This window comes from Aphelocoma coerulescens, chromosome 1 (assembly GCF_041296385.1).
Source record: "Aphelocoma coerulescens isolate FSJ_1873_10779 chromosome 1, UR_Acoe_1.0, whole genome shotgun sequence".
Lineage (NCBI taxonomy): Eukaryota > Metazoa > Chordata > Aves > Passeriformes > Corvidae > Aphelocoma > Aphelocoma coerulescens.
Genome location: NC_091013.1, coordinates 79,078,566 through 79,092,631, shown reverse-complemented (window position 1 = coordinate 79,092,631; position 14,066 = coordinate 79,078,566).

Here is a 14,066-nt window from a genome sequence, read left to right as displayed (position 1 = left end):
CGTAGCAAAACACTTAGTGATCTTCTTAGAGTGCAAGCAGGTTGGGCATGTATTTGTCAGCTTAATGTTAGAGGGGTCAGCTATAGATCTGTACACCTGTATCTGATTATACTTATTTGAGAATTAAATTTATTCAAGAGCGGTAATCAAACTGAGGTGCTTAGTTTCCCCTCTTTCCTGAGTGTGTGATACAGCATTGTCTGTAATTTTATACTCTGAAGAAAGTGGAGTAAAAATACATCAGTTATTTCCTTTAATACAAGAGAGATTCAAACCCAGGAGTGATTTTCCGTCTCTAAGTTCATTACTATAGTTTCTGTTTGGCTGCCTCTCATTTCAAGGGCAGTATGTTAAAAGCATCTGGGCTTTTATTGATTGTTGTTGTCATAATTAGCCACTGTAATGGAATTAAGTGGGACCGTGTCTTGTTTGGACTTGTACATAGGGAAAATCCAACCAAAAAATCTCACAGCCAAAGGTTGCCAGGAGGAATTTTTATTGCTTTGAGCCCTTTGAGGGAAGGAAGGGAGGGAAGCAAAGGCAGAAACTGTAATTGTAATGTTGAGTTGGTATCCTTGGACATTTGTAAGAAGTGCATTGCTAGGGGTGGGTTTAGATGACATTACCCAGTGTAAGTGTTTATGATTGGTGTCCCAAGAGACTGCATCTATATTTAAAAAAAAAAATACATTTTAATTAATTTAATTTATATGGCTGGATCATTCAGTAACACAAACAAGAAATATTGTGTTAAACATTCAGTCTCATGAAAATGTGCACTGGTAAGTCTTATGCAGCTGTGTGAGTCTTTCACGAGGGGATATGTGAAAGCTTTGTGCATTTCTAGCCAAGTACCCTCCTGCTGACAGGGAGTGTTTGGAACATTTAGAGTGTGGTCATTAAGAATATTCTTGATATGAACCTCAAAGCAAACTAGAGATTAATTCACTGGGATTATCCTCTTATTTTTCATAATTAGCAATTTTTAAGACAGCGTATGAGGAAGGGGTTCCATCACAACTTCTGTTATCATTATGAGGAGGTGAAGAAAGTAAGGAAGATTACTGATCACAAGTACTAGCTTCAAAGATACACAGAGATTTTTTTCTGACTATTCAGGTAAAACTTGTTTTCATTAAAATTATTGGTAGTCTGACAGGTCCCATTTTAATTCTCTGCCCTATTTTTCTTTTGATTTTTATTTTTCTAGTCTAGTATTCCTTTGCATATTAAAAGCACCTTTCAAGAATTTATAGCTTAAAGCACACTTATGGATACAAAAATGCTGTTAGCAAGGAATTTTCCTGCTTCTTCTAAACCGTGGGATACTTTTCTCTCTCATGGAAGATAATAGCAGAAGTTCTGTAAACCATGAACACCTGTGACCTTGTAGAACTCTGTTTATGGTACAGTAGAAAAATATTTTGACAATGGATGTTTAGGATTTTAGCCAATCACCCCAAGGGGTGGCTGATCCTTTGACCAATTACACTATGAAGAAAAAAGTCTATAAAAGAGTTTGTAAAATAATTAAATAAATCAATCTTGCTGCATATTTCCTGCCTGCTGGATTTTCTCTCCTCCTCCCTACGGCTGCAGGACACGGTAATATCAACAGCAGAAATACACACTGAACTTAAATTACATTGACTCATGTGTTGATATTTTTGTTTAAAATAGTAAGATTCTTTTTATCATGGGAATATACTGCTTTCTTGCTTGCTTTCTTCCTTCCTTCCTTCCTTCCTTCCTTCCTTCCTTCCTTCCTTCCTTCCTTCCTTCCTTTCTTCCTTTCTTCCTTCCTTTCTTCCTTTCTTCCTTTCTTTCTCAAGAACTGGGTGCTATAAACTTAAATAGTGCACTTTAGTCAAAAGGAATTCAAGTGAAAATGAACTGTTGACATGGTTCTTGCTAGCAGTAAGGACTGACTGGTTGTATTTAAAGCTGTATTTTATTGACATGGAGAATAGTAGGTACATCTACTAATTTTATATCTGTAAAAATAAATTAGCCACAGGAAATATTGTATATTTTTGCATTAAATCTAGCAATGTATTCCACCTTTTCTTACCAAGAGAAGTTATAACGTAAAGAACGTAAATGGTTAATGTAAGAAATATATCCATTCAAACCCTGTGAAATCCATCCAAAACTTCCTCAGGAGTTTGAAGGAGCAATAAAATTCTATCTACATAGAGGATGCTTTTCCACATTTCCAGCCCTGGCAAATATTACAAGCAAAGGTAGCCTACACGTGTAGGAATGTGTGTGTTTGAAGACATGCATGTTTTTGTGGGCTGCTATATCCCTCCAATTTTTAAGAAGCTGGCAAAAATAAGTGTAAAATGCCTCAGAGAAAGCCATTTTTACAAGACTTGCTATGATTCACAGCATTGGTCCCTTCATACAGAGGGCTGGCAGTTGAGCAAAGGAGAAACACAAAGAATATTGTTTTGCAGGTGTTATTTCTGTGTGCTTAGACACATTAGAATGATCCTTTCTTATTTTTCTTCTCTCTTTTTTTTTTTCCTAGTGGCTACCTAGCTACTCTGAGAGAGGATAGGCAGCAATGTCATTCAGAGAAAATGAGTAAGCAACTGCAGAAATGCCAAACAAGTACCTCTTGTAAAAATCAGTTGTGGGCCAAGAAAACAAGCAGCAGAGATATTCTGGGGAAATTGTGGTTTTTTCCACTCACCCACCACATCACCACGTGCTTTGGAAGACAAGCATTAGTGCTCTGTCTGGATGCAGGCACACAGCAACCATTTTTGCAATTTCTGAACACATGATACCTTAGTCACTCACCTCTAAACCTGCTCATTACTTTTAATGTTGCTGACATTTTTTCTAAAGCAGTGTGACATGCACAGTGGAAAAAAGGCCATAATTTCTCTTTGAAAACTCACTGGCATGAATGAAGCTAATGTTTAAGTCTGGCACTTCAGCTGCAAGGCAAATGAAATGGAGTGAGGTTTTTATCCAATATTTGATGGCTTTGCATTTCAGATGTGCATCTATTTAATGCTAATAAATTAGACAATTTTTTGGAATAATGGAAATTTTCAAGGGTCATCTAAAAACTTCTAAAATAAAATAACCATGAACAATTTGTTTAAATCTCATACATATAATCACACTGATTGTGCAAATGACTTAACTGGCATCACATGATACCAGTAGCACATGATACCAACTAATGGGTCTGGATCATCCAGCCTTAGGAATCAGAAAACTTAGAAACTTTCTTATTTTATAAGTTATTATAAAAGTTATAATATGTGCCAGCTGTAAAAGTTACCCTCAAAAATATTTTCTCCTTGACAAGAGGGATAAAGAGTACAATGTTCCTGTTCTTCTGTTCCCTTGGATCCCTGGGTCATGACATTTCTATTTCACTTGTGTCTTTATTAAAGTCTCTTTAGCTTGTCTCCCGCAGTGTGTTAGCAGACCTTGACATTATTAAAATGAATATCATCCCCCAGTCTCATTCCATGTGCCACATTCCCAAGGTGAGCAACCTTTCCCTTCAGCTGTGTTCGTATAAGTCAGTCTTGTTGTCAGCCTTGGGTTTTGGTCAGGCTTTAAAGACATGTATGTGAAATACAGACCAGGCGCAAGCATCGGTGGAGGAACAGCTACAAAAAGAACACGGATGTCTATGGAGGCATGAAGGAAGGGTCTGTGCCAAAAATAATCATTCTTTGCAGGTGTTAGGACTCAAGCAAGTTCTTCCTATTGTGCTTCTCGGACAGCAGCTGCTGGGAAGTTGATGCTCCAGGTCTAGAAATTGCTTGGAAGAAGCAGCAAACAGGCTGGAGAGCAGCACTGAGGAGCCAGGAGCTATAGCCAAATCAGTATACAAAAAAAAAAAAAGAAGCTTCTGAGATGAATCTGGAATGAGGGGTGTATCCTCACTCTAGTACTCCAGGTCTTATGTTGAATCTCCTCAACAGAAAGCTGAGAAGCATATTATGAACACCTATCCCTTTCTCCTCCTTTTTTCCCCACCTGGCCATAAAACATTTCTAAGATGGCCGCTCCCTTCCAAGCTTATCCCTCTCTGAAGGAAGATTGAAGAAATCCTGACTGGTTTTTGGGAACAACTTTGGCATCATCAGTTAGAAGTCAGCACAACTCAGCCAATTTTACAGTCAGAAAGTGTTGAAAAATGGGTAAAATGAAAAACTGGCAGCTTTCATGAAACTCTTCTGAAAACATAAATCAGTCCCGTCTGTTCACTGTGAGCAGTTAAATCCATTTCTATAGAAAGAAAGATGAAGTGATTTTCTGGTGGGCAAAGAAAAAATCTGTTGTATAGACACTTTGCCTCCACCTCCGTTTATTCAGAAACTGATTTTGCTGCGCTACAGAATGGTCTCTTCTCCCATGACCCACCACCATATTCACCTATAGCTCTTGAAGCATCCCAAAACCATCTGGTTCCTGCTCCCACAGTTCAAGTTAGAGAGTTAGTCCCAGACCATCACTGTAAGAGCAAATTGAAGGCAGTGAGCTGAAGCCTGTTTGAAGGGGACCTGCCCCTGCTGCACACATGTATGTCAGACAGCATAGGGTGCAGCTGGACTTTTCCCCCTGAGACAGCCTTCCTGACAGCCATCAGAGTAGGACCATCAGCAAATCTGGCTTTGAACTCAGACTCTATATAATAATAATGCAGACACAACAGTACATCAGGCAGACCTGCAGAGAGCCCTATGCAATTTTTCTACCCAGGAAGTCACGTAATTTGGTACAAAACTGAAGTCCTGAGCTAGAGTTCTTTCAGTCATAGAATCATAGAATCATTTAAGTTGAAAAGCCCCTTTAAGATCAAGTCCAACTACTAACCCTGCACTGCCAAGTCTGACACTAAAACATGCCCCTAAGTGCTGTATCTACAATACCTCCATTGATGATGAGTCCATCACTTCCCTGTGCAGCATGCTCCAATGCCTGATCACTGTTTCAGTGAAGAAATTTTTCCTGGCATAAACATTCCCTGGCACAACTTGGGGACATTTCCTCTCCTATCACTTGTTACTTGGGAGAAGAGACCTATGGTAAGTCAAAGCTTACGCACAAAATGGTTCAACTGTTTTCAAATTTGTTTTTTAAACAGATGGTGGTAAAGAGACAATGCAGAGGCAAGAACTTAGCCAAAAACTTAGTTCTCAGCCAAAAATAGGCTAAGAACTTAGCCTATTTTGCAGCAAAGGCCACAGATGAATACACGTGACCAAAGACTGGATGGAAGGCTGTAAGTCTTACAAGGGTTTCCATGACAAAATGGAAGCATGAAGCTATGTAACCCTCTACAAAGGGTTTAAAGTGTTCAACTTTCCACAATTCAGGATCAAAATTTAGTTTGATGAAGACAGAACTGTCTTGCCAAAGCTATTATTTCTTCAAACCATTTTTGTGAGTTACGTAATGTCAATCAGAGTGAAAAATAAAAAGCCCAACTTTTAATGGTTTAGTGCTTAATTTATGCTGTTACCTTAAGACATATTATCCAGGTGAGGCACTGTCAGCTGCAATGATGTGTCCATATAAAATAATAGTCTGAGCCTTTTCTGAGTGAGTCAGTTGCTCTGTTTGCTTGGCTACAATGTGGGAAAAAAAAAGGCAGATCATTAAATCATTATTTTGAACAGGTCCTTAATTACATTAGTGCTGGAGAGAGGACGATTTTGTAAAATGGATAGAGAGGCTGCATGGAAACAAAAAGAAAAAAAGGTGGCTGCTCTCTGTTCTGAGGCAGGAACTTCTGAATGTCCCACATTTACTGGGAAGTTAACATATAATTTAATAATTCATTCATTTTCTTCATCTGTATAATTTTTATGGCATGAGAGGTACCAGCATGTTTCCAGCATCTTCCTAAATAAATCCTGGAAATATAAGTCTGTAAGTGAATATGCCAAATGGAGATTTTAGAGGCATAAACACAGCAGATGTTCAGTTCTCAGTATTTTTTTCCTTTGTATTTTACAATTAGTTCCTTTAGCAGTGTTAGCATTTACATGTAGATCATTTTATTTTTATGGAAGTTTGCTAAGCAGATTTAATTGCAATAATTGCAAAAGGGATGAAACTGGAACAGGTTACCCAGAGAGGTGGTAGATGCCTCATCCCTGGAAACATTCAAGGTCAGGTTGGATAGGGCCCTGAGCAACCTGATCTGGTTAAAAATGTCCCCACTCATTGCAGGGGCTGTGGGGCTAGGTACCCCTTAATGTACCCTTCCAACCCAAACTATTCCATGATTTTATGATTCTATGAAGTTTCTGAGGGTGTAATTCTTATCCCTCCTGCTGTGTTTTATGCATCAGTGGAAATATTTTTCTGTTAGTCTGTACTGTAAAAACAGAATGCGACCTTGCAAGTAGAAGGAACGATAGGCAAGCTGGTTTACACATTGTGTATATTAATATCATAGCTATCTTTGGGCAAGACTTTAAGTCTAGCACTATCAGGAGACAGTGTTAGAAGTGGGAAGATATATACTGAGAACTGTAAGAAAAATCCTGTAAAAGTTTTCAAACTTCCAAGCATGTAAGCTTGTTAAGGTAGGGAAATTCTTATTACTAGATTAACTTCTATGCAAGATTCCTGATACATGATTTTTATTTATGTAATTTTAAAGATTTTTAATCAAAACATTCTTGCAAATGTACCTCTAGTTACAAGCTGCAAAAAAACCAATGTTTGTCCAAAAATTCTTCCTGAAATACAGGACTATGTTCCACATAAAACACTATATCAGGTAGCCTGAAATATGTTAAACCTGTTGAAATGAGGTTTATATAAACCAGAATGAAAGCACATGAAGTGTTTTATGTTTTCTGCATAACAGCCCAGTTTTCAACTGCAGTTCCCAGACAAAAAGGAGTCACAGGAGTTGCATGTGCCTGTCTGCCACTTCTGCTCACACAGTGGGTGGCGAACTCGCTGCTGCATTACAGCATGGTGTCCAAATGGATTCGAGCCTAATAAGAGCTGGTAATTAAACATGATTAATCAGGCACACGACTCTCCGTTGTGACTTCTGTGAAACTATAAACATACTGTGTTGTAACAGGGTCCTTGTGAAAATTCAACTGTTCAGGTTTTGTTGGCATGGAGGTTCCCACTGACAAAAATTTGGCACAAGGCTTGTGCCTACCCACATACCAAGGCACCCACAGGCAGAACCCCAAAAGAAGAAGTCCCGTAGATTTACAATAATTTACACTTTGGCCACACAGACGCTTGCAGTAATTTAAGTACAATGTACAGAACACATCCTGTCCTTGACAAGCAAAATATGCTTTCACTTGACATGTGATAGGGTAATTGAGCTGTTTAGGACTTCAAAGTACGCCAGATAGCATTATTTATTTTGAGGTTTAACTGCTTCCCTTACTTGAACTACATTACTTAGGGATGACTTTGATCTCTATGGATAGTTTAGGAGTACATGGTATAGATATAACCAGAATACTGGAAGGCAAAGTCAGGGCTTGGATAGCCAAAGGAGGAAACACTGAGAATGGAGAATTGGAGATAGAGTCCACTGGGACTGATCAAACCTCAGAGAGATTTCAGCAGAATAAAGCTGTGCATCACCAACAAGAGAAAAATCTTGTCACCGTGACTGATAAAATGATTAGTGCAACCACAGTCCAGGAAAAATGCTTCACTAGAGTTAAGCCTCACAAAGAATATTCTCTGCAGCTAGATAGTATTACTTTTATTTCAGTAAATCACTTGTTACAATATTTATTTTCCTGTGAGGAACACCGTTAGGCCACATTGTGAATATATATGTATCTATGTATACATGAAAATATAAGGAAATACATTTTATTTCCTCAAGGGGACTGTTTTTCTTGAAATCTGATGCCTGAAGTCTTGTAAACCAGATACTCACTCAGGCTGCACAGTGAACAGCAGATATCAACTATGAAAACTCATATCATGGTCACCCCTGCGTAATAACATGGAAGTCATAGCTGCATCATGTTTCTGCGTGGAGGATTGGATTAAATATTTCAATAGCATTTTTCCTGTACCTTTACATTTTTAAGCTTACTCTCCTCAGTCCAACACACTCTTACCTGGAAAGGTCTCGCCTCAGTTTGTTGAGAATGAGAGTAATTCATGACCTAAAGAATGTACATTGGGATTAATTCTGCCCTGAAGCTGACTTGGGGACTACGCTTTCACCCCAGTGTTGCTACAGCTAATGAAATGAGCCTTAATGTGCCACTCTTATTCATCAAAACCTGAAAGGGCAGGAAATCTAACAAATCTGCAAAGAGGTAATAGTAAATAAAGGCAAGAAATAGGGGGAAAGAAATACTGGTGTGCAAGCCAAAGGATTATGGAGGGAAATTTGGCAAAGAAAGTATGAGCAACATTCAGTTCTGTCACATGTATTGCATAATATTTATATTATATTAACATATTTTATATATGATGCGCATTATATATCAAGCCAGACATAATTTTGTCTTCCTTATTTTAATTATATTCCCTTAGAGAAGTGGGGGGATTTTGGTGGGTGGAGAGAAGGAAAGGAGCCAATTTTTCCATAGCATGAGAAATTTATTCAGAAATTTTGTACCTTGTATTATACTGATATACATAAGGCGGTTGCAGACTTGGAGAAAGTTTAAACTCTTTATATGTATAAATATCTATATCTATATGGATATAAATTTGTATATATAAAAAGTTGCAAATGATATGCAAAGAGATATATCTCAATATGTAATTTTAATTAAATAGCATAATTTCCCTGCATTCAGATCTACAGAGAGATGGATGATAGATGATAGATGAGAGAGACATACAGAGATACATATTTCTCTTGTTTAAAAATCCATACTCATAGTCTTTAAAATACATTGTAAAATTAAGGCAAGTTGTCTGTAGAAGCATAGCCACAGGACCAGTGTGTAGACAAAAGCAACATTTCCTTCCTAAAGCTTTTCAAAATTCATCTTCAAAACATCTTGCATGAATCACACTTAGAAAAAAATCTTAACACATACCAAAACATAAAGTAACTGAAAGATTTTATATTTAAGGGTCTTGCTTTCTAGGTGCAGTGTGCTTTCAAGCCAAAAAAATATTTCCACTATCGTAAGCCAGAAGGCATTCTTTGATCCTTAGTCCAGGGTACTCTGCATTATCTATAGAACAGTAGCTATACCTCACTGAAGGGATTGCTAACATTAATATAATCTAGATGAGTCTATTTGCTTTCCTTACAGTGGCATGGGTTTTTAACTGAACACCTTCAGCATATGTAGAACCACTTTATTTTGTTATTTTCCCTGAATACTATGCATTTGTATTTTTCAAAAGGGAAAACAGAAAACAACAGGAAACAGCTGATGGTTTGTTTGAGTATAGATATGAGTTTTTTACTTTTAAACGAGACACTAGATTTTTTCATCTCTCTTTTCCCTTTCTGCACATCTGCAAGACAGGTTTAAGTCTTCTCAAAATTCCCAAAATGCAGTGGTAAAATTTGAAATAGAAAAATAAAATAGGAAACACTCTTAGTGATTCTTATTTTTTTTCTTTGCACAAAACTGAAGTTGTGTGAAAGTTATTCTTTTTATTAAAATGATGTACAAAAGCACTGTTTTTTGTGGGTTTTTTAAGCAATACCAGAAATATCTTTAAGGAGAGGTTTTTGGTGGATGATCTGACTGTTTATTTGTTTCATTAGTTGTGTCAGTACTAGGCAGCTGCTGGACAGTATGATTTGAATGAGTTTTCAAGTTAAAATAAGCATGTCAGCTTTTGATATCACAATGGGTCTTCAGTTTTATAGGACTCACAGTGGAGTCTGTTCTTGTAGACATAATTTAATTATTTGCACATGCTTCTGTCCTGCTTTTAAAGAGGGAAGTAGACTAATTCACTAATTAATTATGCATTACCTAAGAACAAAATTGTCTGTTGTGTCACATCAGGCTCAAGAAATTCAAGTCTATTATTAACCACATCTGCAATGTATTCAAGAGGAACCTATGGGAAAATAAAGACACAAGGCTGGAAAGAAGCCAGTGATGCAAACAAGAAGGTGGAAGAATCCCTAGTTTTTTGTAAGTTCAAGCCTCCAGTGAATTCACCTGTCAGGGATGGGCCTTCTTACCAGAAGAAAAGTCCAGGAGTGCTAGTGTTGTCAAAGATTTCATTCCTATTCTCACCTTGTGTGTGCAAGTGTACTTTTCACCTTTGCTCTCATTACAAAACATAGAGGATGTTTCTTTCATAATTGCCTCTTCTGATAAAAGATGGAGGCACACACCTCCCTTTCAAAAGGATTACACAATTTTTGAGGCAGTGTCATTAGATAAGCTTTATTTTTATTTTAAGGAAAAGAGAGAGATAAAAGAAGTGAATTCCCACCAGCTGATACCAATGAATCCCATACTAAAGGGTTAATTAGAATCATAGACTCACTAAGTTTGGAATGAATTTCCAAGGTCATCAAGGTGATTCCACCTTTTCCCTGGGCGGGGTATTCCAATGCCTGACCACCGCTTCAGTGAAGGAATTTTTCTTAGTATCTGATCCAAACCTCCCCTGGTGCAACTTGAGGCCATCCCTTCAAGTTGAGGTTAACAACTCTTTGACAATTGTCAAAAGCAGCAGCCTCTGGGACATGGAAACATGCTTTTCATACACTCAGCCAGCCATCAAAGGAGTGGCCCTAAACAAATAAGTGCTGTACAAATCTGTGAATGATGAAAGCATCAGCACAGCTTCCACAGGGAAGAAACAATCACTGAGCACTGTCTGTATCATTCGGCCCATTGGACACATTCCTACAAAATACATTTCAATACAGTTGCTGCAGACAATGCAGGTCCTGTCAGCTGAAAGGACGACTGTCTTATGGAAAATAGTAACTCTAAAAAGGAGTTATTATGAGCAGCATAATGAAGTGGTAAAATGGGTAAATGTAATCCTGGGATTTACAAACTCAAACACATTAAAGTGCTTTATAGAATGTAGGACAAAGAATAGCAGGAAACAATTGCTATAAATTGGAATAGACTTAGATAAAGTCAAAGCAGAAATTAGGAGTAATTTCTCTTTTTAATAGTGAGGTTGATTAACAACTGGAAAAAAGTAGAGTCTTATGTTGACAAAACTTCTATAGCTGCAGGGAGATTTTTTTCTGGGATTAAGTTGTAATTCAATCAAAATTAATTATTAGATGGAATTGGTAGTTTTTGCAATGGCTGTATGTCTGTGTGAGCTATAAAGATGATCCTACACTTGTTGCAGTTAATTTCAAGCTGTTTTCATGATTTTTCTGAGTAAGAATGCTATTTCTCTCCTTCTCTCCACAAAGTGAATCACTGACATGAAGAATGCAGTGGCAGAGCTCTGGTCTTATTAAATAAACATGGCATTCAGAAGGTGTTTCAAAAAAGATGCCATAGGAAAATGGGATCTTTAGTGCACTCAGTAATGTAGAGAGCTGTCATAAAGGAGAGAAGTGATGCTGAGAAAGGCAAAATGGCAGCAGATTAAAGTGTGTGAAGTAAACCAAAGACTGGGTATGAGCCAGAGAGCTCCTCTTTCTAAAACATTATGAGGGTGTCCTCAGGATTAAGAGGGATGACGTGGGGCATCAGCTTTGCACACAAAGTGGGATCATTTATTGAATTCCAGAGAATGGAAAGAAAATTACACCGTGATTTTTGAGGAAGACTGTGCACAGGTTGTTGTTGCCAGGTGTTGGCAGTGGGACACTAAAGGAATGGCTTCTGTTCAGAGAGGTCAGGGCTCCAAACGTTCCTCCATGGCCCTGCCCATAAGGGAGCAGGGGAAGAGCCCACAATGGAGTAGAAGAAGGAGCAGCAGATAGGCTCAGTTATGGACTGACCACATCCCCATCCCCATTCCTCTCCCCACTGAAATAGGAGGTAAAGTCAGGAGTGAAGGAGTGAAGCTGAGCCTGGAAGAAAGACAGTGAGGGAAAGGGGCCTGTTTTAATTTTTTCTTTGCTTCTTTCTAACCAAATGTGTTTTAGTTGATGATAAATTAAACTCATCTTCCCCAAGTCAAATCTTTTTTGCCGTAACAATGACTGGGAAATGATGTCCCTCTCTTCATCTTACCTTGCTGAATTTCTCCTCGTCCTATGGAGGAGGAGTGAATAACAAACTGGGTTGAAGTTGAACCTGTAACCAAGGTTAACACTACAGATGTTCTTTCTAAACAAAAAAATTCACATCTTTACAACCCTGTCTGAAAGAGCTCTTCTCCCATACTGAAGTAGAAGTTTAATGATTTCTAGCATCAAGCAAGTTTGGGCTGTGAGCAGAAGCTGGAAAAAAATAATATTTTTTTTCTTTTTTTCTTTAATTCTTAGAAGTGTACAGAGTCTGCAACTGAAATTCCCAAAATAAAGAGATACTTTGGACCATCAGAAATGTAAATGGAAAAGGATTTTAATACAAAAGCTTAGTAATTACACACATAAGAAATACCATGTCAAATTTGCATTGCGTTACAAACTCGATAAGGTTTTCGCTAGTTTCTTTGACATAGCGAAGGTTAAAAAAAGGTGGTAGTAAAGAATGACTGCAGAATATTTGGCATTTTTAATATATCTAGAAATTCATGGGATCTGATTGTTTCTTGCCCTGGCACCAATGGCTATGGTAACTTTTCACACAACTCCTTATAAAAAAGCATCATTTGGCATTTAAATGCAGGGACATCACAGCAATATGTTCATTTTACCTGGGTCACAGGAGTGATGTTATTATGGGTGACCTCTTCCTTTTAATGAAAATGCACTGACTACAGCTTGAAAACATGTTTATGGCAGTTGTAATGCACTGGTCAAGTGCGTGTGAATGTACGTAGATTTCAAAACCAGGCTAAGCCACTTGTATAGTTTATTCTCTGTAACCAATAATATTTTTTGTGTTACAAAGTGACTGAGGATTACATCTCTAGCAGCCATAAAATAATTCAGGCTGGAAAAACTCATAGGACCAAAACCAGGGATAGGTGGAGGCTTCCCAAACTGCTTGAACGGAATCTGTGCATACATCCTTAGGATTTATTAATAATGACAGTTTTTTTAAAAAATCTGCCTGCAGTGCATGCATGGAACTACTTCTTGCACTGTTCAACATCATCTGTGAAATAAATACATTCAACACTTGGCAGACAGGATAAATAAAAAATGAATATAGACAAAACTGTTATTGGTAACTTGGTAAGAATTACTCTACTAAAATACATATAATTACACTCAGAAATCCAAAACCAAGCAGACCTTAAACTAAAGAGCCTATATTCCTGCAAGCATACTCTCTTCCTCATGGCTAAGAATCCACACTGTTACATATATGCAACTCTTAATTTCCTTCTTTAAAAACTTAGTTGCAAATATTTTCCTTCTATGAAATGCATAATTTTCCCTGCCTTAACTGGAATTTCTGGGGTTTTATTTTTTTTTTCCTTGTGAAAACTTTGAATTATGGTAGTTGAACGCCAATATACTTCAGAAATTCCCTTAGGGACTTTTTTTTCTAGAATTCTCCTGTTATGCTTGATAAAGATATCACACAAATCAATAAATGCATCTGAAAAAATAAGTTTAATTAATATCATGAAAGGGTAGCAGTGGAAACCAAAATAAAGTAGAAAAGAGAGATCTAATCATGATGAAGGACCTCAGTACCTTGTATGTTCATGTACAAACTTAATGAACATCTGAAGACAGAGCTTCAGTGTATCTCAGACAAAATCTCAGACAAATCAATACATCAATATATAGCATTGAAAGACCAAGAGATTCTGTGGCTTGAGGTTTTTTCCAACATCTGACTAATCCAAGCTTTTCTTTTTTCCTCTTGGGATTTCAAGATAGTCATTAGGAGAAAACTGCAGTAGCTTTGCATTGTAAGGGAATAATCTCATCAGTCCAGACTCTTCATAATATCTTCTACCAAGCTCATTTTTTTGGGTAATAAACTGGGGAAAGAGGATATTTGGCCACATCAATAGAAATGAGTTTAAATTGAACTATC